General features: G+C 44.7%; 2 protein-coding genes across 4 annotated transcripts in view; both read left to right on the top strand.

The window, feature by feature from the left end:
- Window positions 1–11,060, top strand: part of LOC140703803 (uncharacterized) — a 276,588-nt gene that overhangs the window by 111,717 nt on the left and 153,811 nt on the right. The window lies entirely within an intron of this gene.
- LOC110070647 (uncharacterized) overlaps window positions 4,146–11,060 on the top strand; it is a 262,437-nt gene continuing 255,522 nt past the window's right edge. For 2 of the 3 annotated variants that reach the window (XM_078387397.1, XM_078387392.1), the window contains exon 1: window positions 4,152–4,288. The gene's annotated coding sequence lies outside the window, so the exon portion shown is untranslated. Of the gene's footprint in view, window positions 4,289–11,060 lie in introns of all 3 variants that reach the window. The other variant, XM_078387393.1, reaches the window with a different exon arrangement.

The following is an 11,060-nucleotide window of genomic DNA, read 5'->3' as shown; positions in this document are numbered from 1 at the left end:
TTTTATGAGGTGCCCAGATGAGCTCCGAACACCTTGTCACTGGCTGTCTATCTGACGGAGAAAGAAGGGCTGAACTCATCCTTTCTGGTGGTCCTTTCCTGAGAAGAGGAGTGAGAAGGCCAAGGAGCCCCAGAGACAGAACATGTGACCATTCTGAGAAGTGACACCTTCATGGGGAGAATGGAAAGATAGAGAGATTAGGAGGGTTACAGAGAAAACCAGGAGGATAGAGATAGTTCCAGGTGAAGAATCAAAGGTTGAGACCAACGAAGGGATAGGAGAGTCTGGAAATAAAGATCCTGGGGGTTAGGGAAGTGCAAGGTCCATCAGGGAAAGGAAGGATCCACTGGGTAAAGGAACCTCGTGGCACAGTGGTTAAAACGCTGTACTGCAGCTAAAAAACTGTGCTCACGACCTGGGGTTCAAATCACAGGTAGCCGGCTCAAGGTTGACTCAGCCTTCCATCCTTCTGAGGTCGGTAAAATGAGTACCCAGCTTGCTGGGGGGGAGATGTGTAGCCTGTATAATTAAAAAAATTATAAACTGCCCGGAGAGTGCTTGTAGCGGGCGGTATATAAGTCCAATAAATAAATAAATAAATAAATAAATAAATAAATAAATAAATAAATAAATAAATAAATAAATAAATAAATAAATAAATAAATAAATAAATAAATAAATAAATAAATAAATAAGCCTTAGGTACAGGAGAAAAAGAAAGGAATAGGACAGGAGGAGAGGATAAATATATCTTGGGGAACAATCAAGAAAGGAGACAGCAGAGGCTGGAGAAGCAGAAGGGGAAAAGAAGGAGAGGATATCACCACAAGGCTGGGAGTGGATATGAATGGAGAAACCCTGGACCAAATAGTGGGAGAACGTGATGATACCTCATGAAGAGGAAGAAAGGAGTTGAAGAGAAGTAAGACCGGAGAAACCCTCATATTGGGGAGCAAAAGAGGTGAGAGTGGAGGAGAAAGATCAGGGAGGAGAGAGGCACGCTATCTGAAGAGAGAAAGGGAGAGATGGACCAATGTCTCAGAGAGGGCTTTTCGCAGGATCCCGGTCAGTCTGTTGTCTTTCTTGGAGTCCACAGGAGAAACTGCACATCTCTAGATGTCAGAATACTGACCCCCCCCCACCACAGTCTGTTTCATTGTGGGAGTCACCCTTTTTCTGCAGTCATATCAGTTTTCACGAATTATAGAATCTCTTCCTTGCATGTCAAAGTAGGTAAATGGAGCCGGCCGTAAGTCAAGACTCCACTGTACCTCCCCTCTCCGGGCAACTAACTCACCATCATGGCAACTTCACGAGACATTGCAATATCAAAATTCAAACTATGCTTTTCTACTGTTTTCTGCCTTCCAGATTTTAGTTCACATTGTGATCTATGTTCTTCAAGCACTATTGGTGACTCTAACAATTTGTAAAATAAGTCCCATCTTTCATTTGCATTTTGTATAGGACAGTCTTTCATTACTTCTGATAGAATGTCCATTTCTGCCACTTCCCGTATCTTCTCAGTAAGTTCCTCTTGTTTCGGTATCACCAGACTTTTCCATATTTTTGCTTAAAGAATTCTGGCTGCTGTGATTATATATACTGTACTGTATAACTAAGCACTTCTTTGCCTTATCTATATTATCTGGTAACATACTTAAAAACAGTTCCAGAGTTAATGGAAGCTTTCAATTTTATGACCTATATTTTGTGTCCACTTAATCATACATTCCTTAAACATCTCGTCTTGCATTTTAATTTCTAACAAATCATTAGACATGTTCTTAATTATTTTATCTTTTGAGCCTAATAGAAATTAATCAAATGTCGTTTGTTCTGAGTAGAAACCATCTATTTTGTTTTTTCTGTATCTGAATTCCAGCTGTGCTATCGAACACCCGTTTATATGCATCTCTAATTCTTTTTTAAACCTTAACTCAAAGTCCTCTTTCAATAAATTTTGATATTGTAGAATCTTCATTTCAGACATAAGATTAGGTTGTGTAAAGGCATCTGTAGGTGATACCCATACTGGTGTTTTTTCGTAAATTTGTTGAATAATCTTTTTCCAAGTTCCTAATAAAGCTCTTCTTATCATGTGTGAATTAAAATGTTTTTGCTCTTTATCTTTTTTATGCTATAGAAAAGCATGCCAACCAAACTACAAATCATGTCCTTCCAAATTGAGTAATCTATCATTTTCCGAAGTTATCCATTCCTTTATCCATTCTAATTTCTTTTCAATAGAAGACTCCCTGGAAAAGACGCTGATGTTAGGAAAGTGTGAAGGCAGGAGGAGAAGGGGATGACAGAGGATGAGATAGTTGGACAGTGTCATCGAATATGAATTTGACCCAACTCCGGGAGGCAGTGGAAGACAGGAGGGCCTGGCGTGCTCTGGTCCATGGGGTCATGAAGAGTCGGACATGACTAAATGACTAAACAACAACAATAATACAAAACCCAATCTGGAAGACCAAAACCTGCTCTCTGTTTGGCATCTTGCATTGCTTTAATTTTAATTCTTGATTTTTTTTTTTACCTTGCCACACAAATCTCATAATTATCTTGTTAAGTTCCTGAAAGAAGGGCTGTTTTAATATTATGGGGATTGTCTGAAATAAAAATAATTTTTTAGCAGAACATTAATTTTGATAGTTGCAATTCTTCCCATCAACGATAACAGTTGTTTGTCTCATCTCTCCAAGTTGATCTGTACCTCTTTAATCAACTTCATGTATGGTAATTATCTTTAAATAATGTGCTCCTCTTCTTTGTGATTTGAATCCCTAACTCTCTTTTCTTCTTGGAAGTTAGTCTTTTCTATTAGCTTCTGTCGTTCTTGTTTTCTCATATTTTTTAAAATACTTAAAATACTTAAAAAGAAGAAGGGAATGTAGATCCCATTTTGACCTCTGCACAACCATTTTGACCCTTGCTCAGACATGCCAGGGTCATGTTCTGTTGCAGAACACAAAGAACTAGATCTACAACGCTGACACTTGAAGAGTAGTAAACACTATTCCCAAGGTTTGGCCACTCACCATGTATAGTTTTCTTGTACCACTGCTGGAGGCTTCCCCAAATCTTTCTCTTGGATGATCGCCCTAAACCCTTGGGTAACAGACTTTTTTGGAGAAAAGACACCAGACCACATTTTATTGGACCAAGTTTCGAGGTTTCATAAAAGAGGCTGCAGCAAATACCGATCCACAGTCGTGGGGGTTCCCAGCCCCCTGGGAGACCCTGGGCTAAGGATAGAGACCCCTTTCTATACTGCTGGCAAAGAAAGATTCTTTCCTTCCTTACACAGAAGCCTTTTGTGCCTTCCTCACGGCTGCTCCCTTTGGGACCAGATCAGCCCCCCTTCCAAGACCAGTTCGAGCCCCAACCCGGGTCGAGCGCCCTGTCAGGGTCCAGGCCCCCATCAATCGGGGAACGTTCTCCGTCCTCCAGATGAGGTTCTCGGGCACGTGAGTCCTCGCAAAAGGGCCGCATCCTGATTCAGTGGAGATGAAGTCCAGCTGCCAGGATTGAAGTGCCTTATTCCCCCCCCCCAAAAAAAAGTTTCATGAGCCAAACAGGACAGGTCTGCCTTGGGCTGACAAGGACCGGGAAGGAAGAACCCGTCAAGGTTTTGATACTGTAATGGATTTGGAATTTATTAACGAAAAAACAGGTTTGCGGTAAAGGCCAAACAGAGCAGATGGAATGAATGAGGGCAAAGTGGAGAGTCCTGCTGTGAGGGAAGATGATGGAAGATGGTGCTGTGACATTTCTCCTTGGCTACTGTGAGTGTCCCTTTAGAAAGAGAGAGGCACAATCCGGGTCGGGCTGAGAGCCTGAACTCCCTGCTCGTTTGTCTCCTTTTTCTCTCCTCAAATATTTGTGAACAGAGACTCTGGTGACGGGAACTCTTGTGTCTCGTCTGAGTCTTTCCTTCCACCAGAAGTGGAAGAACTTGGGCAGCCCGGAGGAAGCTCCCCACTCCCGCCATTTTCCTCTTTGGAGCCTTCCTGCCCTTAATCCCCCCCCCCCGTCAGGAAAGACTTCCACGTGTCGCTAACCCTTCACTCCCCCCCAGTTGTTTCTGCCATTCCTTCTCCTCCCCCCTCCTAGAGCTACGAAGGCGAAGGAAGAGCCCCTCCCCTTTGACGCCCTTTGAACGGGAGCCGGAAGAGGCGGGGATCGCGGCGCCTGCCTCTTCCCCTTCGGCCCAAGAAAGGCGCCTGGAGGAGAGAAGCGGGGCTTTTGGGGCGCCTCCCGGATCGGGACCTGGACGGAGGTGGGAGCTGGATTGGGGGGGGCAGATCGGGGGTGAGGTGGTGGGGGGTGAAATTTGGAGGGTAAGGAAAGATATATGCAGATTCCCGCCAGTCTCGACGGAGGGGGGGGGGGGCTGCTTCTTTCTCCAGGTATTGCCGATGTTGCCCCGTTGTGGTTCGCCCTGCTCCACGTTTGTGCAAGGCAGTTTTTTTCCTCTGGGTCACCTCTGGAGGGAGAGGAAGGGGAATTCAAAGGGGAGAGAGGATCTCTGGGGCGGATATCTCACTCCTAGACGCAGGGAGACCAAACCTCTCTCTCTGTCTGTGTCTGTGTGTGTCTGTGTGTGTGTGTGTGTGTGTGTGTGTGTGTTTGTGTGTTTGTGTGTTTGTGTTTGTGTGTTTGTGTGTTTGTGTTTGTGTGTGTGTGTGTGTGTGGAGGGGGGTTAAGGAGCCCCCGCCTTCCCTTCAATCCGGTGGATGGAAACAAAGGAACGGGAGAGAAAGTAACTTGACTCCCATCTCCCCCCCTCTAATGACGAAGGACACCTCCCTCCCTTAAAGGGAAAAAGTCCCAGGTGGGGCTGGAGAGGCAAAGGGGGCTGTGATGGGGGGAGTCTTTCCTGCGCCTTCCTTCCGAGGGGGAACATCTGCCAGACTTTTCATCGCAGGTACTCCTGGGCAGCATGTCCTGTTGCTCTCTTGTTCCCTGCTGTTTCCCCCTCGTCATTGGAACAGGAGAGCTTTTATCTTGGAGTCCAGCATCAGCTTCTCCTTCCTTCCTTCCTGTGGCTGTTTCGTTGCCTGCCTTTCTGTTCCTCTTGTTCTGGTCCTTGGGTCCTGAAGGCACAATTCAGGGCCATTGGCTGTGCAAAAGACCTGCCCCTCACTCCTTCCTAGGGATTCGCCTTCCTGCCTCCAATGGCTCTCCATGGGATGAAGCAAAGGGGGCTTTGGAAAGAGGCCGACGGAGCTTCTTTCCTCCTGCCCTCCATGTGGAAGGACCGGAAGGCAACCCAGCCTCTGTTTCTGGGGCATTCCCTCTCCCGGCGGGTCTTTTGCGGAGTGAATGGCTCTGAAGGGTCTGTTTTACATCAAGGGGAACCAACACCAAGACCCCCCAACCTCGGCTGATGCCTTTCCAAGCCCCTGTGAGGTTTGCAGTGAGCTCAAGGGAAGAGCGAATCCTAAGCAAGGTTAGGGGTTGAAAGACAGCAGGCGAGAAAAGTCCTGAGACCTGAACTCTGCCCGCCTTGTGTTGACAATCCCACGACACAGGGCCCTTGGCACGGAGGCCAAGGAGTGCCTTTGGAGACTCCCCCTGCGTTGGGACCCTTGGGATGAGAAAAATAACGAATGGTCCCATGAGAACAGAGGGCCTGGTCCAATCCTCGGTCTGCTACATCACACGGGCTGTGGTGTTTTCTAGATAATGATTTTGTTTACCATTCTTAGTGTAGTATTGGATGGATTCTTTTAAAGATTTCTAGTCTTTCTGTTTTAACTTTTACTCTGAGGCAGCATGAGATGCTCCTCTCTCTCTCTCTCTCTCTCTCTCTCTCTCTCTTTCTCTTTCTCTTTGTCGGCTGCCTTTCTGTTCCTTGTGTTCTGCTGCCTGAAGAAGAGAGATGGGGATGGAGCCTCATTCAATAGAAACATGAGGAAGGGACATTCCTAAAGGAAATGTTTTTTATTTGCTTTATCCATAAAGCCTCCAGGCTGATCTTTTTCTTTTCTCCTAGGAATAGGTGAGACTGAGGTGATTTCTCATTCCTGTTTTTGGCACCATAAACAAAGAACCAAATCCCAGATACCTCCAGGATTTGCAAGGTAAGAGAGATTTCAAGAGGTGGCTTAAGTAGCCTTGCCACACACTCCCTCCTCTCAGTTTCACTGGCCCAGCAGAGATTTGAATCCAGCTCTCTTGATTTCCAGTCTGGTACTTCATCCACGACACCACAGTTCCTCTCTGAAGATGTACAAAATGGTGGTGTCTGGTTTTCATTGCATTATATTTAAGTGTGTTTTTTTTTGTTTTAAACCTGTGAATCCTGCTCACCCCAAACTCAGTGGTCACCAAGGGCAGATCCTTCAATGGGAGGATAAAAAGGACAATAGACTGAGCCTGAACCCAAAGAAATAGGGGGTAGGCAAGAAGTGGAGGAGGCGCGTTCCAAATGCGTTCCAAATGGGCCAAAAACTCACCGTTCAGCGATGCTTCCCGGTCTAGCAGCCATTTTCACGACCTCGGTAAGCGAGGGCAGGGTGCGAAAACGCTGGGTGCGGCCATTTCGGGGCTTTCAGTGGCCATTTTGGAGCCACCGAACAGCTGATCGTCGGGCTTCGTTTTGCGAAGATCGGTAAGCGAAATGCTTACCGATCTTCGCAAAGCGATTTTTGCCCATAGGGGCCATCGGTAAGCGATCGCATTTGCGATCGCTTACAGCTCATCGGTATGCGGATTCGTCGTTGTACGGTGCACTCGTTAAGCAAGGCACCACTGTATTTGTATTTTCCTGTGCATTCTGCATTGTAATTAGAGAAGGACTAACTGGATCCCATTCAAGACCAGATCCTGAGCTGAGGATCAACTGCAGGATGGGGAGTGGGAATGATTCCCCCTCCCCCCAGCTTGGTGGCTTGTTGTGTTGTGAACACAGACCATCTTTTTCTGAAAGGAAGGAAGGCAATAGAGAGAAGGTGCTGGATTTTCCTACTTGGGATGTTTCCTAGCGGAGGCCGAAAAAGAGATCTCCCCTGGAATGGTCTTCTCTTGGAAGTTATTTTTCCTGCAGGGGCAAAAATGTGTTGGGATCCTCGTAGTGAGAAGAATAACAAATAGTCCCGTGAGAACAGAGGGGCTGGTCCAACCCTCAGTCCACTACATCATACGGGCTCTGGCATTTTCTAATTGTTGACTTTGTTTACCATTCTTAGTGTAGTATTGGATGGATTCTTTTTAAGATTTCTAAACATTCTTTTTTAAACATTTAAATCTTGTCTTTTAAAGATTTACATTAGCTGCCTTGGGTCCTTTTAAAGGAGAAAGGTGGGGTAAAATTATTTTAAATAAATAGTGGAAAAATAAATTTGATACTGCTTTCATCGCAGGTGCTCATGCTCCTGGGAAGCAGGTCCTCTTGCTTCCTTGTTCCCTGCTGTTTCCTCCTCCTCACTGGGACAATGAAGCTTTTATCTTGGCGTCCAGCAGGAGATACTCCTTCCTTTCCTCATTCCCTCCCTCCCTTTCTTCCTTCCTTCCTGTGTTTTATTTTTTGTTGGCTGCCTTTCTGTTCCTCTTGTTCTGCTGCCTGAAGAAGAGAGAGAGAGAGAGAGAGAGATGGGGATGTAGTCCCATACAGTATAAACATGATAAAGGACCATTGTGACGTGTGCCATGACGTCACCTGTCTGTATCGGCTAAGGCTGGAGTTTCCTGGCCTCTGGCAGGGCAGGAGGTGGGTCTTAAAGGGGTGGAGTTTGTGTATATAAGGGGGGTGTGCAAAGAGAGAAAAGGTTGTTGGGGAATTAGTGGGAGAGTGAGAGAGGGTTAGATATAGGTTAGGTAATAAAGTAACTGTGTGTTAAGTAACTAAGAACTGTGCAGGGTGAAGGTCTGAGAATTATAGTTTGATCAGTGATTCTTTTACGCAGTGATTTCCTTTTTAAGTCTGTATTCAATAAATCATTATTTTTATTTTAAAATCCATACATAGTCTGAAGTGTCAGGTTTATGTGTGGTTGGTGGCAGCGAAGAAGTACTGTGTGTGTGTGTGTGAAGGATCGTGACCTGTCATCTCTTGTGGTGACGTAGGAGGAGGTGGCAGTCGTGACAAAACTGGTGCCAGCGTGTGGGATACGAGTTGCCCAGTTGCCCAGAAAATCCTTGGCTAGTGTGACCAGAGCAAAAGGATTTCAGTTAGGTGCACCTGACCTGAAGTGGGGTGTGGGTAACTCTCTAGGATTTGTCTCCAGGGGGGAGCAGATCTAGTAGAGAGGCACCTAAAACTTCAGAGTGAGGGAACTGACTTATGAGCTCTAGAAGGTCCATTTTGTGAGGGAGATTGGCCCAAAATAGGAGGCTGTTGTGACTTGGTCGGAGAGTCCAGAGTTGGGAGAACTCGGAAGGGACAGACAGACCAAGGGCAGCGAAGATTTGGGATCTCTCTAGTGAACTGCAGAACCTGAGAGAGGGTGAAGCTGTGGTGGATTTGAAGTAGAGCCAAGGGCAGAAAATTAAAGTAGCTCTAAATCTGGCAAGAGGCCCAGTGAAGGGGCAGAAGCCATTAGAGACTACAGTAACAAGCCTAGCCATATCTGTTTGTATACCCTGTTAGAGAGTGTCAGACCTTAGCACAGGAAAGGAAAAAGTGACGTTTTAAACAGAGGCTTGAAAATAGAAAAGAGCCTTCTGTGTGATTAAAATGCCTCTCACGCGCAGTCAAATGGCAGAAGTGAGTGAACAAAGAGACCAAGCAATGTCAGACTGGTCTGGGGATGAGTCAAATGGTGAGGGAAGAGTTGCCTCAGTGCAGGAAGAAGCTAATGGTGAACAGTTATCAGAAATTAAGAAAATTCAATTAGCCCAGGCACATGAATTTCAAATGAGACAAATAGAAAAGGAGGAAAGAATAGAAAGGGAAAGAATTGCCCTAGAACTGGAGAGAGAGAGGATGGCGTTTGAGTTAAGAAAATTGGAAATGATGAACCAGAACAATAATAATAATAGGGAAAATGAGGAGAGCCAATTATCAAAAGCAGATTTGAAAAAATTTCCTACATATAAACAGGGGGATTGTCCTGAAAACTTCCTTAAAATCTTTGAACGAAGTTGTGCTGATTTTTCTGTGAGGGAAACAGAGAAAATGATAATTTTGAGGTCTCTCCTGAGTGGAAAAATGGCTGATGTGTATGCTGATATGCCAGTTGAGCTCAGTAAAGATTATTCAGAGTTCAAAAAAATGGTTTACAATCATTTTGGCATTAATTCTGAACATCTTCGGCTGAAGTTCAGAAAACTTACTAAAAAATCAGATGAATCTTATACCCAACTGGGTTTTAACTTAGAAAAGTGTTTAGATCGGTGGCTTGAACAGGAGAATGTAAAAACCTTTCAGGAATTGAAAAATGTTGTGGGCCTGGAGCAGTTTTATTCCTTACTCCATGGGGAACTTAAATATTTAGTTCAATAACGGAAACCAACTGATGTTAGAAACGCTGCTCAAATAGCTGATTTTATTTCTCAAATAAGGGGTCCTAGTTGTTATGAGGGGAGAGGTGTGAGGAAAACATGGGACCCAAAGTTCTCTAAGGAACAAGCACAGAGACAGACTAAAGTGGGCGGCCATTTTAGTGAAAAGCCCTCAGAACAGGGCCAGCACAGTAAACAAGTTTTGGAGGGAAAAGAGAAACTTGAAAGATCTGATGGGAAAAGCTCATGGGGGGAGAGAATCTGCTTCATTTGCAAAAAGAAAGGCCACATTGCTTCACAATGTTTTAATACAAGGCAAAATAAAGAAATTCCACCTCAGAAAGTTAATGTAAAAGAAGCAAAGGCTGTATTTTGTGTTCAGAATAAACCTCAAGCTTCTTCTATTGAGAGTTCTGTTGTCATGGAAACCCAGGCAGAGGCAGTTAGGAGCTCTGAATTGGATACATTGAAGGAGCTACCTCTCGCTGAAGTTGTCCACTGTTATTACATAGAGACCAATGGTGCTTTATTGGAATCTGCTGGGGACAGGATAAAAGTTTTTGAAAATGACTATTCAGCTTTGAGAGACACCTGTTCTCAAATTTCTATTTGCCACTCAGACATAGTACCACAAAGTTGTATGATTGCTGACCAGACTCTATCTGTGAAAGGGATTGGGTCAGAACTAGTTTCACTACCTGTAGCTGATTTGAAAATTGAATATCAAGGTTGGAAGGGATTGTGGAGAGTGGGGGTGTCTTCTGAGATTCCTACCCATTTTCTTATTGGTAATGACTTAACAAAGCATGTCAAGAGTGCCCTGGTGGTAACACGTTCACAATCAGTACAAAGTGAAGCCAGTAGTGAGACGGACTCTCAAGAGCCAGAGAAATTTGTACCACAACCTGAGGCATTCTCAGTTGAAATACCTCAGAAAAGCCTCTTTGTCAAGGAACAAACAGCAGACCCCACCTTAAAAGACTGTTTTGCAAAGGTGACTGATAAAGATTTATCACCTGAGTGCCCTGAACGTTTTATTATTAAGGGTGGTTTACTGTATAGGGAAAAACTGAATGATATTTCAAAAGGGGGGCCTGAAGTTAAGAGACAGTTGGTGGTGCCTGAGAAATATCGCCCTATGATTCTGGAAAAGGGACATGCAGACATTTTCTCAGCTCATATGGGGATCAACAAGACCAAACAAAGAATAGCCCAAAACTTTTACTGGCCTGATATGGGTAAACATATTAAGAGTTTCTGTCAAAGATGCCATATTTGTCAGAGACAGGGCTCTAACTGTGATAAAACTAGAGCAAAGCTATGCCCATTACCAGTGATTTCAACTCCTTTTACACGTCTGGGGGTGGATATCATAGGTCCATTGCCCAACGCCACTAAGCGGGGGAACAGATTTATTTTAACTATAGTAGACCATGCAACGAGATATCCAGAAGCGATCCCATTACGTAATATAGAGACCCAGACTGTAGCAGAAGCCTTAGTGAATTACATGAGTAGGATGGGTTTTCCTTCTGAGATAATCAGAGATTTAGGAACCTCTCATACATCCAAACTTATGAAAAGGTTAGGCAGGGGGGTCGTTC

This window comes from Pogona vitticeps, chromosome 2 (assembly GCF_051106095.1).
Source record: "Pogona vitticeps strain Pit_001003342236 chromosome 2, PviZW2.1, whole genome shotgun sequence".
Taxonomy (NCBI): domain Eukaryota; kingdom Metazoa; phylum Chordata; class Lepidosauria; order Squamata; family Agamidae; genus Pogona; species Pogona vitticeps.
Note: the sequence above shows the minus strand (reverse complement) of the source record. Positions and strands in the feature narration are given on the sequence as shown.